Here is a 15,067-nt window from a genome sequence, read left to right as displayed (position 1 = left end):
GGAACTCCATGGTTGGATCTTTTTGCCACTCGAAACAACAAGAAATGCAAAAGGTTTGCGAGCAGATTCCCTCAAAAAGGCTCATGGGGGAATGCTCTTCTGCTATAATGGACGGGAATGTTTGCTTATGCATTTCCCACATTGCCTCTTATTATTAAGGTGCTGAGGAAAATGAAATTGGAAGCGTGTCACCTGAAACTCATAGCTCTGGCATGGCCGAGACAGTTCTGGTTCACGGAGCTTCTACAAATGTCTGTATTCCCTCATGTTCAATTTCCGCCGGTGCACAATCTAATATCGATGAACAAGGGACAAGTAGTGCATCCTCAAATAAGCTTGGTAAATTTATCAACTTGGAACCTCATGACCACAAATTCCAATCCCTGCTTTCAACTCCAGATCAAATCCTACCGTATTTACTGTAATTAACCAAAGCAGGATTAGCCCATTCATCTCTGAAGGTACATTTTGCAGCGATCTCAAGATATCGCAGAAAGCCGGGGCAACCTTCTCTCTGGTCTGACAGAGTAATAAAAGAGTTTATGAAGGGTCTTTTTAGGGTTTTCCCTCCAATAAAATGCCCAGCAGTGCATTGGCAGCATAACACAGTCCTTGCACAGAGGATGAAGCCACCTTTCGAACCCATTCATAAAGCTGATTTGAAGTTTGTGTCATGGAAAGTAGCTCTACTTCTGGCTCTGACATCAGCCAGAAACGTCAGTAAGATAGAAGCTTTTTCAATATCTGAAACTTTTATGCAGGTCAAGAAAGGCAAAGTAGTGCTGAGAACAAATCTAAAATTCATTCCAAATGTTCCGACGTCATTCCACCTAAACAAGCCTATTGTCCTACCTACATACTTCAAAGATCCAACTTCTATAGCGAAAAGATCCCTTCACATGTTGGATGTCAGAGGATGCTTACGATTTTATATTGAGAGAACAAAGTCTTTTAGAAAATCAAATCCACTGTTAATCACCTTCGCCACAACCAGGAAGGGTTTGGCATTATCTAGAAATAGTATTTCCAGGTGGATATAATCAGCAATTGCTTCTGTCACAAGAAGGCTGGTAGGTCTCTGACTTCATAGGATAAAGCACATTCAACAAGGAAGATGGCTACTTCTGCCGCATTATTTGCGGGAATATCGCTCCCAGATATTTGCCGAGCTGCAACATGGTCAAATGTCCATACATTCACCCTACACTACTTTCTGGACACAGCATGAAAAGGAGATTCAGTGGTGGGACAGGCTGTACTCCTCAGACTTTTTCTTTAAGGTACTTTTTATTTTAAAAGAATATACTGGTATATTAAGTAATGCATTATATGATTGTTTTCTTCATGATAATTGATATTTAGATATGTAGTCTTTGTTATTTTTAACATTCTGAGACACACAAACCACTACGTAGTCTAAAAGGTCTAGTAGAGTTTGGAAGTGCACTATTTTGAACTTAATGAAAAAGGGTCTTAGCTTTAAAACGCTTTTCAGGGGTGAGCTACTGCTTTCTATTCTGATTCAAGCATGTGAATCTATGAAAGATTCAATGCTGGAGAAAAAACAAGTTACTTACCTGTACACTGTGGTTCTCTTCAGTATTGATATCTTTCACATGCGTTTTTAAGGTAGACCACTTTTACCTCACGATAACTATCGTTGGCTCACACTGGTGCTGGAAATCTGAGGTATGGTGGCTCTGCAGGGGATTGTGATCTCAGGGCTGGCATCTCATTAGCTGACTTTTGGACAATATAATGATGGTGATGGGTTACCACAGTATAATCCCTTTGTATTGATTTACATGAAATTTTTCTTTTATACTGCTATATTTCTAATACCGTGAGACTCCTACCATGACGACGGGAAAGATTCAAGCATGTGAATCTATGAAAGTTATCAATACTGGAGAACCACAGAGTACAGGTAAGTAACTTGTTTTCTATGTGGAAAACTGAGAAGTACCCAGGTCCGCCTCAACGGAGTGGAAAATCATAGGAGTATTGGACAGGTCAAAGTTCACTGTCGGTGAGGGTGGTGGCGAGACAGTCTCCCCTGGAGCTGAGCAAGGGCCCCCGGCAGTAAACCCCGGCTCAACACAGAACTTCCCAAAGAGGGACTGGCTTCCCCTCCACTGCCGGCGGGACATCGCCTGAGACCGCCCCAGTGGGCCATCGGAGCAGATCAGTTCACGGAACGGCCACCACAACAGCTCCCATTCCGTTACCCATTCCCAGGCCTGATCCGGAATGTCAAAGCACAGTATTGAAAAATAACTTTGATGTGGGAAGAGAAGCATGTAGCGCAAATTTAGTGCACATAGCTTTTGTTTCACCTCAGCAAATGAGCATCAATGCTGCTGCACCGCCTTGTTATAGTCAGGGAAAATAAGCACTTTAGAGTCGGAGAACTGCATATCCGGCCGGGAGCGGGCCTCCTGCAAAATCATGTCCCGATCCTTAAAGTTAAGAAGACGAAGGATCACAGGCCGAGGTGGAGCTCCAGGTGGGGGCTTCGGCTTCAGAGGGCGGTGTGCTCTCTCTATGACAAAGAAGGCATACAGCTTGTTCCCAGGAACTCATGTTTTGAACTCAGTGCAACAGCAGGCATCTCCCTGCACCATCCAGGTTTGCAGGCAGCACACAGGCCCAGGCTCCCTGCCGCAGTCCCCAGGTCCAGACCGTCAGGGCATTATTTCCTCCTCGGTCCCAATTCACTGGTATCGCTCCGCTGAGTCCCATCGCTGCAGCTGCCCCTCCTCTGTATCTCTGCTGCCAGGGGCCCACCATTGAAGGTAGGCTGCAGGAGGCCCACTGCTGAAGCCCCACACGTCGAAGTGGGCAGACTGCCCCCTCAGGTCCTAGATGCCGCAATGCGGCCCCTGGGGGAAGTAGGGTCGGCAGACCAGTCTTCCCTCGTGGTGTTCGCGCGAGACCAGGGACAAGGTGTAGTTAGGGGGTTAGTTTAGGGGTGGGGGTTACAGTTAGGGTTTATAGAGGGCAGGAGGGGAAGTTCCAGCCTCTTCCTGCCCTCAGCGCTATTAAGGAAGGGTCTAGGTTAGTTTGGACCACCCTCCCACCCTACATGATTTAAGGTGTGGGAACGGGTATTTACCCGGAATAGTGTGCCAGTTTAGAACAGGTTGAGAATGGTGCTAGCAGTGCTTTGGAGGGGTGGGGGAGTCTATGACAGGCATACTCAGCCCTCCGGGGAAAGATAAGTGAGGAAGCGAATGGAAGGAGGGAAGAGGTTGCTGAGTGAATTGGGAGAGAGTAACTGGCGTGTGTGAATGGCTGATAGATGAAAGATCTGAGTTTGGGGATTGTTATATGTTATTGATGTTTGGATTAAATTATTGTTGTCAACCTTGTCCTAATAAAGTGGTCTTTTATGCTAACATACAGCGTGGAGTGGTTATTGCGCGATGGGGCATCGCCAAGCTGCCAATGCCGGACACAGCAGGAAGGGTTTTCCCACAGGTCTTCGATCCCACACTCCGCGGGCAGGGAGGCCACGTATAGTTGATAGTGCCCCTTCCTCCGCTCCCACCCCCCAGGCCGGCAGGGTAACTGGGACGATGTCTCCAGCAGGCTTGTAGGCGATACCGACCGGTTTGGGGCCCGCTTTGCATGTCAGCGATATTTATCGCTAATGACATGCAAAGTGGGCGTACCCAACCTGTTAGCGACTGAAATCAGTTGCTAACATCGCTATTGCCTATTATCAACGCAGGCGAAGCGATAAAAAAATGTGCGCTAAGCGCGAATATCGCCAAAACCTAACGCCTGCTCAGACCACTTCTTAACCTGTATATCCAATGGGAGGTGGATATTCAGGTTAAGACCCTATTAGCGATAATGACTGAATATCGCTGGATTTCCAGCGATATTCACGCATTTCACCGTGTGCTCCCCGCAGCCTGAGCCTCTCAGAAGGGAACATCGCGCTGCTGCCTGCCTGCACGGAAAGAGATTGCTCGCAGCGCCTGGTATCGCTTTTGCCCACTTTAAACAGTTAATTGAGTACAGTGGTTGCGCACTCGGCGCCTGAATTAATTTACCTGATTTAATTTATTTGGTTATTGCTGCGCACTGTGGACTTTGCTGTGTGGGGAAAAGAGAAGTGTCTTGAGAGTGTTTGTGACTTGTGTTGTACTCCGGCTGTGCCCCAGTCTCGTTTCAGGGACGGGGTGCCATTTTGGGACTTTGTTTACCTCCGTGAGCCCGTGCCTCCTCCCAGATCCCGCCTCCCAGCTGACCCGCCCACCCACGAGTACAGCTATGGCGCTCCATCCCCTGGCCATTTGTGACCGTGTGGACGCTTTCCTCTACGGTCGCTCCCCTCGCCCTCTGCTTCCCTACGGACGCTTGTGCTCCCCGCAGCCTGAGCCTCTCAGAAGGGAACATCGCGCTGCTGCCTGCCTGCACGGAAAGAGATCGCTCGTAGCGCCTGGTATCGCTTTTGCCCACTTTAAACATTTAATTGAGTACAGTGGTTGCGCACTCGGCGCCTGAATTAATTTGCCTGATTTAATTTATTTGGTTATTGCTGCGCACTGTGGACTTTGCTGTGTGGGGAAAAGAGAAGTGTCTTGAGAGTGTTTGTGACTTGTGTTGTACTCCGGCTGTGCCCCAGTCTCGTTTCAGGGACCGGGCTGCCATTTTGGGACTTTGTTTACCTCTGTGAGACCGTGCCTCCTCCCAGATCCCGCATCCCAGCTGACCCGCCCACGCTCCGCCCCCCTCCACTATCCATTCATGACAGATGTCCCAACGCGCAGCGTCCAAGCGCTGCGGCCGCGCCGAAGGTGCGCCAAAGGTAAGCCCGTCTACGCCCGTCCGCGCCCAGCGCCAGAGCCCCTGGCCCCCGCAATTCCCAGCTCCCCCGCATAACATACGACGCCGCAACCCTCACTGCCCTCAACCCCGGCCGTCCACCAAACTGCCACCATGCCGCACCAGGACACGTCCATGGACCCTTCACATGCCACTCCTGCAAGTTCGACTGCACCAAGACACACACCACATCCACAAACACCAAACAGAGATCCGACACTAACCACCTAAATTGCATCCTGCTCAACCCCCGCTCGGTCCACAGACACGCCATCGACGTTTGGAATCTAGTAGACACCATTGCTCCGGACGTCGTCTTCCTGACAGAAACCTGGATGAATGCCTCGTCAGCTCCAGACATCACCATAGCCATCCCGGAAGGCTACAAGATCATCCGAAAAGACCGCACCAACCAAACAGGAGGAGGCATCGCCATCGTCCACAAGAACTCCATCCGCATCTCAACCTACTCAGACGTCAACCTTGCTATAGCCGAACACCTCCACTTCCAGATCCACACCGACCCCAAGACCACACTCAGAGGCACACTCCTCTACAGGCCACCAGGACCCTGTGCACAATTCAGTGAAGACATCACTGACTTCATCACCCCACACGCCCTCCCCTCCGAGGACTACATTCTACTGGGAGACCTCAATTTCCACCTGGAAAAGAGCAACGACAGCAACACCACCACCCTTCTGAACAATCTAGCCAACCTCGGACTCAAACAGCTAGTAAACACCCCCACCCACAACGCTGGACATACACTCGACCCTATCTTCACCTCCATCAAACACATCTCATTCAATCACACCACAGCTCTCCATTGGACGGACCACAGCTGCGTTCACTTTACTTACAAAAAGACCACAATCCATAACCACCCTCAACCTACTCTGCGAAGAAACTGGAACAAAATCACCATCGACCAGATCTCCACATCGCTTCTTCAAAACCCCCCTGCCTATACGTCGAACCCTAACCAAGCAGCCATTAACCTCACACAATGGCTAACCAACAGTGCCGACAACCTAGCACCCCTGAAAAAACGTAAAATCAAGCTAGGCAGCAAAAACGCCCCCTGGTTCAACGATGACCTTAAGAATTCCAAGAAACTCTGTCGTTCCCTTGAGAAAGCCTGGAAAAAAGACCCAAACACTAGCACCAGGGACGCCTTCAAAAACGCCACCCGTTTACACCACCAACTGATCCGGACTGCCAAGAAATCCGCATTCAAAGACAGACTAGACAACAACGCCCACAACAGCAAGGAACTATTCAACATCGTCAAAGAGTTTACCAACCCCACCGCCATCTCCAACGACATCACTCCCTCTCAAATCCTTTGCGACTCCCTAGCTTCATTCTTCCACGACAAAATCGCAAACATCCACAACAGCTTCGACAACCAATCCGGAAACCAACCCACCCAACCTACTTCTGAACATAAACCCCCATGGAACATCCTTTACCACTGGAACCCAATCTCCACTGAGGACACCATTCGCCTGATGAACTCCATCCACTCTGGATCCCCCACAGACCCATGTCCCCACCACATCTTCAACAAAGCTGACTCCATCATAGCACCCCACCTCCGAGACGTCATCAACTGCTCCCTCAACTCTGCCACCTTCCCGGAAAGCTGGAAACACGCGGAACTCAGCGCCCTTCTGAAAAAACCCACAGCAGACCCCACCGATCTCAAAAACTACCGCCCCATCTCGCTCCTACCTTTCCCGGCCAAAGTCATCGAGAAAGCCGTCAACAACCAGCTCGCCACCTTCCTCGAAACCCACAAATCCCTCGACTCCTCACAGTCCGGCTTCCGAGCCAAACACAGTACTGAGACCGCACTCATCGCAGCAACAGATGACATTCGAACACTACTGGACAATGGAGACAAAGTCGCCCTCATCCTCCTCGACCTCTCCGCAGCCTTCGACACAGTCTGCCACAGCACCCTTATACAACGCCTCAACAACATCAGAATCTAAGGAAAAGCACTGGACTGGATCACCTCGTTCCTGGCAGGAAGAACTCAGAGAGTCCGCCTTCCACCGTTTAAGTCAGAAGCCACTGAAGTCATCTGCGGCGTGCCACAAGGATCTTCACTCAGCCCCACCCTCTTCAACGTATACATGAGCCCCCTCGCGACCATCGCACGCCAACATAACCTCAACATCATCTCCTACGCTGATGACACTCAACTGATCCTCTCACTCACCAAAGACCCTAACACCGCCAAAAACAACCTACATGAAGGAATGAAAGAAGTAGCTGAGTGGATGAATCACAGCCGTCTTAAACTAAATTCAGACAAAACAGAAGTCCTCATTTTAGGTACTTTCCCCTCCGCCTGGGACGACTCTTGGTGGCCAGCGGCCCTTGGAAAAGCACCCACCCCAACGGACCACGCACGGAACCTGGGCGTCATCCTGGACTCCTCCCTCTCGATGACCAGACAAGTCAACGCCGTTTCATCATCATGCTTCAACATTCTTCGCATGCTCAAAAAAACATTTCGCTGGATCCCCACCGAAACTAGGAAAATGGTCACCCACGCATTGGTTACAAGCCGCCTGGACTACGGAAACACCCTATACGCCGGTACCACCGCAAAACTTCAGAAAAAACTCCAACGCATCCAAAACGCTGCAGCAAGACTCATACTAGACATCCCACGCAAAAACCACATTTCCAGTCACCTGAAAGACCTCCACTGGCTCCCTGTCAATAAGAGGATAACATTCCGTCTCCTCACCCACGCACACAAAGCACTCTATGAACTTGGACCCGAATGCCTCAACACGCGACTTTCCTTCTACACCCCCTCCCGCCAACTACGCTCTTCCAACCAAGCCCTCACTGCGGTCCCACGCATCAACAAAACCACCATAGGAGGAAGATCCTTCTCCTACCTAGCGGCTAAAACCTGGAACTCCCTTCCCATTCACCTCCGCCTTACTCAAAACCACCTAGCCTTCAGAAAGCAACTTAAAACCTGGATATTCGACAAGTAATTCCCCACCCCTCCTCAAGGGCCTTGAGACCCTCTGGGTATGTAGCGCGCTATATAAATTATTTGACTTGACTTGACTTGACATAGTAAGTTATCTCTGCGATAAAATAATGTTGATTACAATGACGACATCGCTGACTTCATCACCCCACACGCCCTCCCCTCCGAGGACTACATCCTATTGGGAGACCTCAATTTTCACCTGGAAAAGAGCAATGACAACAGCGCCACCACCCTTCTGGACAACCTCGCAAACCTCGGACTCAAACAACTTGTCACTTCCCCCACCCACATTGCAGGTCACACACTCGACCCTATCTTCACCTCCAGCAAATACGTCTCATTCAGCCACACCACAGCTCTTCATTGGACGGACCACAGCTGCGTTCACTTTTTCTACAATAAGCCCACAATCCACTACCACCCTCAGCCCACCCTGCGTAGAAATTGGAACAAACTCACCATCGACCAGATCTCCTCATCGCTCCTCCAAATCCCTCCTGTCCACTCCTCAAACCCCGACCAAGCAGCCATTAACTTCACCCAATGGCTATCCAAAAGCGCCGACATCCTAGCACCGTTGAAAAAACATCAAAACAAACTAAGCAGCAAGAAGCCCTCCTGGTTCAACGATGATCTTAAGAATTCCAAGAAACTCTGTCGCTCCCTCGAGAAAGCATGGAAAAAAGACCAAAACTCCAACACCAGAGACGCCTTCAAAAACGCCACCCGTATACACCACCAACTAATCCGGTCTGCCAAGAAAGCCGCCTTCAAAGACCGACTAGATAACAACGCCCACAACAGCAAGGAGTTATTTAACATCGTCAAAGAATTTACCAACCCATCAGCCAACTCCAACGACATCACCCCCTCTCAAACCCTCTGCGACTCCCTAGCCTCCTTCTTCCACAACAAAATTGCAGACATCCACAACAGCTTCGACAACCGACCCGAAGACCTCCCCACCCAACCTTCTGCAGGACCTTCTCCCCCATTGAACATCCTTAACGACTGGAACCCAATCTCCACTGAGGACACCATCCGCCTGATGAACTCCATCCACTCAGGATCCCCAACTGACCCATGCCCTCACCACATCTTCAACAAAGCAGACTCCATCATAGCACCACGCCTCCGAGAAGTCATCAACTGCTCCCTCAACTCCGCCACCTTCCCGGAGAGCTGGAAACACGCAGAACTCAGCGCCCTTCTGAAAAAACCCACAGCTGACCCCACCGAACTCAAAAACTACCGCCCCATCTCGCTCCTTCCTTTCCCGGCCAAAGTCATCGAGAAAGCTGTCAACAACCAGCTTGCCGCCTTTCTCGAAAGCAACAAATCCCTCGACCCCTCACAGTCCGGATTCCGAGCCAAACACAGTACTGAGACCGCACTCATCGCAGCAACAGATGACATTCGAACCTTACTGGACAATGGAGAAACAGTCGCCCTCATCCTCCTTGACCTCTCCGCAGCCTTCGACACAGTCTGCCATAGCACCCTATTACAGCGCCTCAGTAACATCGGAATCCAAGGAAAAGCACTGGAATGGATCACCTCGTTCCTCACCGGAAGAACTCAAAGAGTCCGGCTCCCTCCATTCAAATCAGAGGCCTCTGAAGTCATCTGCGGCGTGCCGCAAGGATCGTCCCTCAGCCCCACCCTCTTCAACGTGTACATGAGCCCCCTCGCGGCCATCGTTCGCCAACACAATCTCAACATCATCTCCTACGCTGACGACACCCAACTGATCCTCTCACTCACCAAGAACCCCAACACCGCCAAAAACAACTTACACGAAGGAATGAAAGAAGTAGCCGAGTGGATGAAGCACAGCCGTCTGAAACTGAATTCAGACAAAACAGAAGTCCTAATCTTAGGTACCTCCCCCTCCGCCTGGGACGACTCTTGGTGGCCAGAGGCCCTTGGAAAAGCACCCATCCCGACGGACCACGCACGGAACCTGGGCGTCATCCTGGACTCCTCACTCTCAATAACCAGACAAGTCAACGCTGTCTCATCATCCTGCTTCAACATTCTTCGCATGCTCAAAAAAACATTTCGCTGGATCCCCACCGAAACTAGAAAAACGGTCACTCACGCACTGGTTACGAGTCGCCTGGACTACGGAAACACCCTATACGCCGGCTCCACCGCAAAACTCCAGAAAAAACTCCAACGCATCCAGAACGCCTCAGCCAGGCTCATACTTGATATCCCGCGTAAAGAACACATCTCTGGTCACCTGAAAAACCTCCACTGGCTCCCCGTAAATAAGAGGATTACCTTCCGCCTCTTAACCCACGCATACAAAGCACTTTACGAACTTGGACCAGAATGCCTCAACACACGACTGTCCTTCTACACCCCGTCCCGTCAGCTACGATCCTCCAACCAAGCCCTTGCCACTGTTCCTCGCATCAACAAAACCACCATGGGAGGTAGATCCTTCTCCTACCTGGCAGCCAAAACCTGGAACTCTCTTCCCACTCACCTTCGCCTTACTCAGAACCACCTAGCATTCAGAAAGCAACTTAAAACTTGGATATTCGACAAGTAATTTCCTCCCCTTCCTCAAGCGCCTTGAGACCCTATGGGTATGTAGCGCGCTATATAAATTTCTGACTTGACTTGACTTGACTTGACTTGGCAACGCTGTCAATGGTTTTGGCAATTTGCACACTGATGTTGTAATGTCAGTTGATGTCCTAAATTCACCTTTCTTCCTGGGTCCTTCTCATCAGCTCACCAGCACACAGTTTCTTTCAGCAGCAAATCTGTAAATGGAAAATAAGGTTCAAAAAATGTGCCTCCCTCATCCATTAGAAGCCCCCCCCCCAAGCTGTGAAATTACAATATTATTGTGATAGATGTAGTAAAAAGCTGCCTTTCAAAGAATGATATTGGGTCGGTTTGAGCGCGTGCGCACCTATGAATTAGGGCTGATGGAATTTTGAAATCGGATGGCTTGCAACATGTAAGTGTTTGTAATTTATTTCAACTCTGAGAGCTTTTTGAAATGCAAAGTTTTCAATTTCAGCAGCTTTAGAAATCCTTTAGCAATAGCCAGGGTCGTGTGTCAAAATATGGCTCGCCAGAACATTGCCTGACACCAAAACAGTGTTTTTAATATTTTCCACTAAGATGTCATCCTACTGGGTATAGATTTTCAAATGTTACCTTTAGTGGGGTGACATTTTTGTAAATGATACTTAGTACATAACATTTATCTTGGATGATATTCTGAAGAGGACATTCTGCTCTGTAGCCGGTGCGCGGCTGCTCTGTATTTTTGTTAAAATACATTTCAATTGATTGGGCCCGAACAAACGTCTTGTCATTGCACATGCAGAAGGGTTGGCAAGGTGTAGGCGCTGGAAGTCTCCTTTGCTACCCAGATTTCGTGTTGTACTAATGCAGGGCACACATTGGCAAAAGTCACCACTTCACAATTAAAGGGCTGGGGCACACAGCAGCTGAGGCGGCAGCTGGCTCCCAACCCAGGGAGAGGCGGAAACAGAAGCATCAGGCCCAGGGCTGGAGAACAGCATAACCTCCCCAAAGAGGAACCAGGACATGGCACATTCTGTGCATATTAACCAGGAGCAGAGAGCCACCTCTGACAGGCAAATGACTGCAAAGCGTGTGTCAGTAAAACGGAGTATTCGGTTCGCAGACTCCAGCCATTCAGTTACAGGTTAACCCCTTCCATGCTGGGCCGATTTTCCTCGTGTGCTAGGCTTTTAAAGAATCAATGGCTTTATGACGGCCCCCAGCCGTCATCAGCACACGAGCACTGTAATGCATGACGGATGGGGGCCGTCATCAGCATGGAAGGGGTTAAGGGTGTTATATTTCAATGGAAACAGTAGGAAGAAAGGAAGGAAGGAACTGGTGAAAGCTTCAGCTCTGGCCCCAATAAAGTCATTCCAAATCAAAGAAAGAAGTAAGCCAGCCTTTCTGGAGCATAAAGGAGAAACAGAGCAGATAACTCCAAAGCAGGTTCTGAAGACTATAAATCGCCTAAGAGCAGACGGGGCTCCCGGACCAAATGGCCTACCCAACGCTCTATTAAGGCAAGATCCTACGTTTTGGTCTAGCCTCTTATCCCCCTTGTTTGTAACAGCTTTAAGACCGGGAATGTTCCTGACTCCTGGAGGGGCAGCATCCTTCAACCGATTCATAAATCGGGGACTCGCTCAGACCCCAACAACTACAGGTTAATAGCCCTCATAGACGTTGAGGCCAAAATCTACACATCCAACTTTTTGGCAGATCTATAGACTTGGGTCAGAAGCAAAAACTTGATCCCAATGACACAAACAGGATTCCGGGCCGGCATGGGCACCCTAACAAACTTATCAGCATTAACTCTCCTAGCTAAGAAAGCAATTGATAACTCTAACATCCGATATACATGCTTTCTAGACCTCAAAGCTGCCTTTGATAAAGTGTCAAGATCTAAACTATGGGTTAAAATGAAAGTTTAGGGCGCCCCTCCCAACTTATTGGGAGCAATCATCAACTTACATTCGCATACCTGGGTCCAAATAAAAAAAGGGGCGGTCGGCGCCTAACAAAGAAATTTCCAACAATAAACGGGCTAAAGCAAGGATGTGTGCTGGCCCCTAGCCTATTTAACATCTATACCGCTGACCTAGAGAGCGACCTATGCACATTCCTGGCTAACCCACCGAAATTGGGACAAACACCCATAGCGAGTCTGCAATACGTGGATGATATCGTGCTCCTCTTTAAAACTCCACTCGTCTACGACGACTGATCTCACAACTTGCGCTGTACATCTCAAACGCACAATTAACAATAAACCTAAAAAAATCGAATGTCCTATGTTTCGCCAGCACTCATAAAAAACAACCAAAATGTATTTGGAGGATAAATTCTGGTATTCTAACCCAGGTGGATGAATACAAATATGTGGGCATCCTACTAGATTGGCAATTAAACTACAAACATCATTTAGACCGTGGGAATGCAAAATCAAAACAACTTCAATTCGCTTTCAAAACCATACAAAAAAAACTAAGCGGAAGGTCAACCGGTCACCTGCTAAAGGTTGTAGCAGCAGAACTTCTGCCTTCAATCACATATGGCTCGGAAATGATGGCCACCAAGGACTCTAGAACGCTAAAGCTTGTCCAATCAAGATTATTTAAAAAACTCTTCTCAATTCCGCACCATATTTCCCAAGCGCAAATACGCTTAGAATACGATTAGCAAATCAGATACTGGCCAGACAAGGGGTCCTGGCCAAATATTACTGGCGCATGAGGGGATGCTGAAGATAACACGCTTGTCCATCTCTGTTGGGAAGAGGTAAAAAAACAGGCTAGGCAGACCAATTCCACATGCAAGTCTCTTAGGCAAGCGCTTCTATCTCAAAATCTGGAAGAAGCTTGGCATTCACCAATGTCATATCTTGACATAACAAACCACCAACAAAGCCGTCAAACAAGCATTGTTGCTAATAGACAAAGCATTAGTGGCTGGCAAAAGTCATGCCTGGATCGTGATGCCAACATATAAACAACTGAAACAAAAATTCTATTTACAAGAATGTTTCAGGGATCATTATAAGAAGAAATTAAGCTTATTGAGGTTGGGGTGGTTTCCGCGTAAAGACCTCGCCCCAAAATGGTTACGGACCTGGCAAACTCTGGATTGTCGCTTCTGTGATAAAGGAGTAGAGTCGTTATTGCATCTATTATGTATCTGCCCTGCCTTACAAAATCAAAGGAAGATCCTCCCGAGGCCACTCCTAAGAGAAGCACAAGTCAGGACCTGCAGGGCTGCTGTGATAAAATGCTTCAGTGGGTCAACAATACAACTTTCTTGCAAAACGATAAAATTCCTGACATTTGCTGCTCAGGAGCTCGAAAAAAAGGAAGGAGCAAAAGAGGAACTGGGACATATGGACACCTTGCAGCCGGACCCAGATCCTCTTTCATTCTCTCTACAGTCACCCTCCCCCCCTCTTCTTCTCTTTATTTTAAGACACTACAAGCATTTTATTTGAGACAAGAGGGGACAGTTACATCCAATCAAATACAAGCCCTTATGTGTGCAGCACTCCTTGTTATAACTGTCATTTGCTGGCCCCAATTTTTAGGTCTTGTCTATTCCATCCCGTAGGGATGGTGGGTGAGATTTATAGTAAGGCTTTCGAAAAGTCTACCCAACTGCGGATCATGTACAGTTCATGTGAGCCAGGCGCGTGCACAGGAATCCGTTCCCCCTACCCCTCCCACAAAGCAAGACAAGACAAGACAAAAACATCAAAGCGACTGCGGTCGCTCTGATTCCATTTGCCACCAGCCACTTCACGCGCTCCGCAGGTCATAAACAGGACCATCTGCTCGTAAATCGGAATGCTGGCACGGTTGCCCAGCCCCCCCCCTCCCAGCGCTGCCTTTCCTCTGCCATTTTATGGTTTCCAATACGTCTTACTAAAACCTAGAGTGGCACATGCATTTTTTTGTCATCTCTTTTGCTGCTCAGCTTCAACCGGTGCCCAACATCGCCCCCAGTTCTACGCTCCTCACATGTATCGCCCTGCCCCACCGGAGCTCTGTTTACCACCACTGCATGGCTCACACAGCACGATTCCACACGCACCTTCACTGTGCTCGTGTCTTTTTTTTTCTTTTTGCATGCTTGTTCACTTTTAATGCACTATGCCCCCACCTCGCAGTGGAAGCATCCCATCGCCTCACAGCTCACACGGGCACGATTCCACACGCACCTTCACTGTGCTTGCATCTTTTTTCTTTTCACGTGCGTGTTCACTTTTAATGCACTATGCCCCCACCTCGCAGAGGAGGCATCCCATCGCCTCATAGCTCACACAGGCACGATTCCACACGCACCTTTACTGTGCTCGCATCTTTTTTTTCTTCTTTTCGCGTGCGTGTTCACCTTTAATGCACTATGACCCCACCTCGCAGAGGAAGCATCCCATCGCCTCACAGCTCACACAGGCACGATTCCACACGCACCTTCACTGTGCTTGCGTCTTTTTTTCTTTTCGCGTGTGTTCACTTTTAATGCACTATGCCCCCACCTCACAGAGGAAGCATTCCATCGCCTCACAGCTCACACAGGCACGATTCCACACGCACCTTCACTGTGCTTGCATCTTTTTTCTTTTCACGTGCGTGTTCACTTTTAATGCACTATGCCCCC

The sequence above is a fragment of the Lissotriton vulgaris genome, chromosome 12 (genome assembly GCF_964263255.1).
Source record: "Lissotriton vulgaris chromosome 12, aLisVul1.2, whole genome shotgun sequence".
Classification (NCBI taxonomy): Eukaryota; Metazoa; Chordata; class Amphibia; order Caudata; family Salamandridae; genus Lissotriton; species Lissotriton vulgaris.
This window is presented reverse-complemented; position numbering follows the sequence as displayed.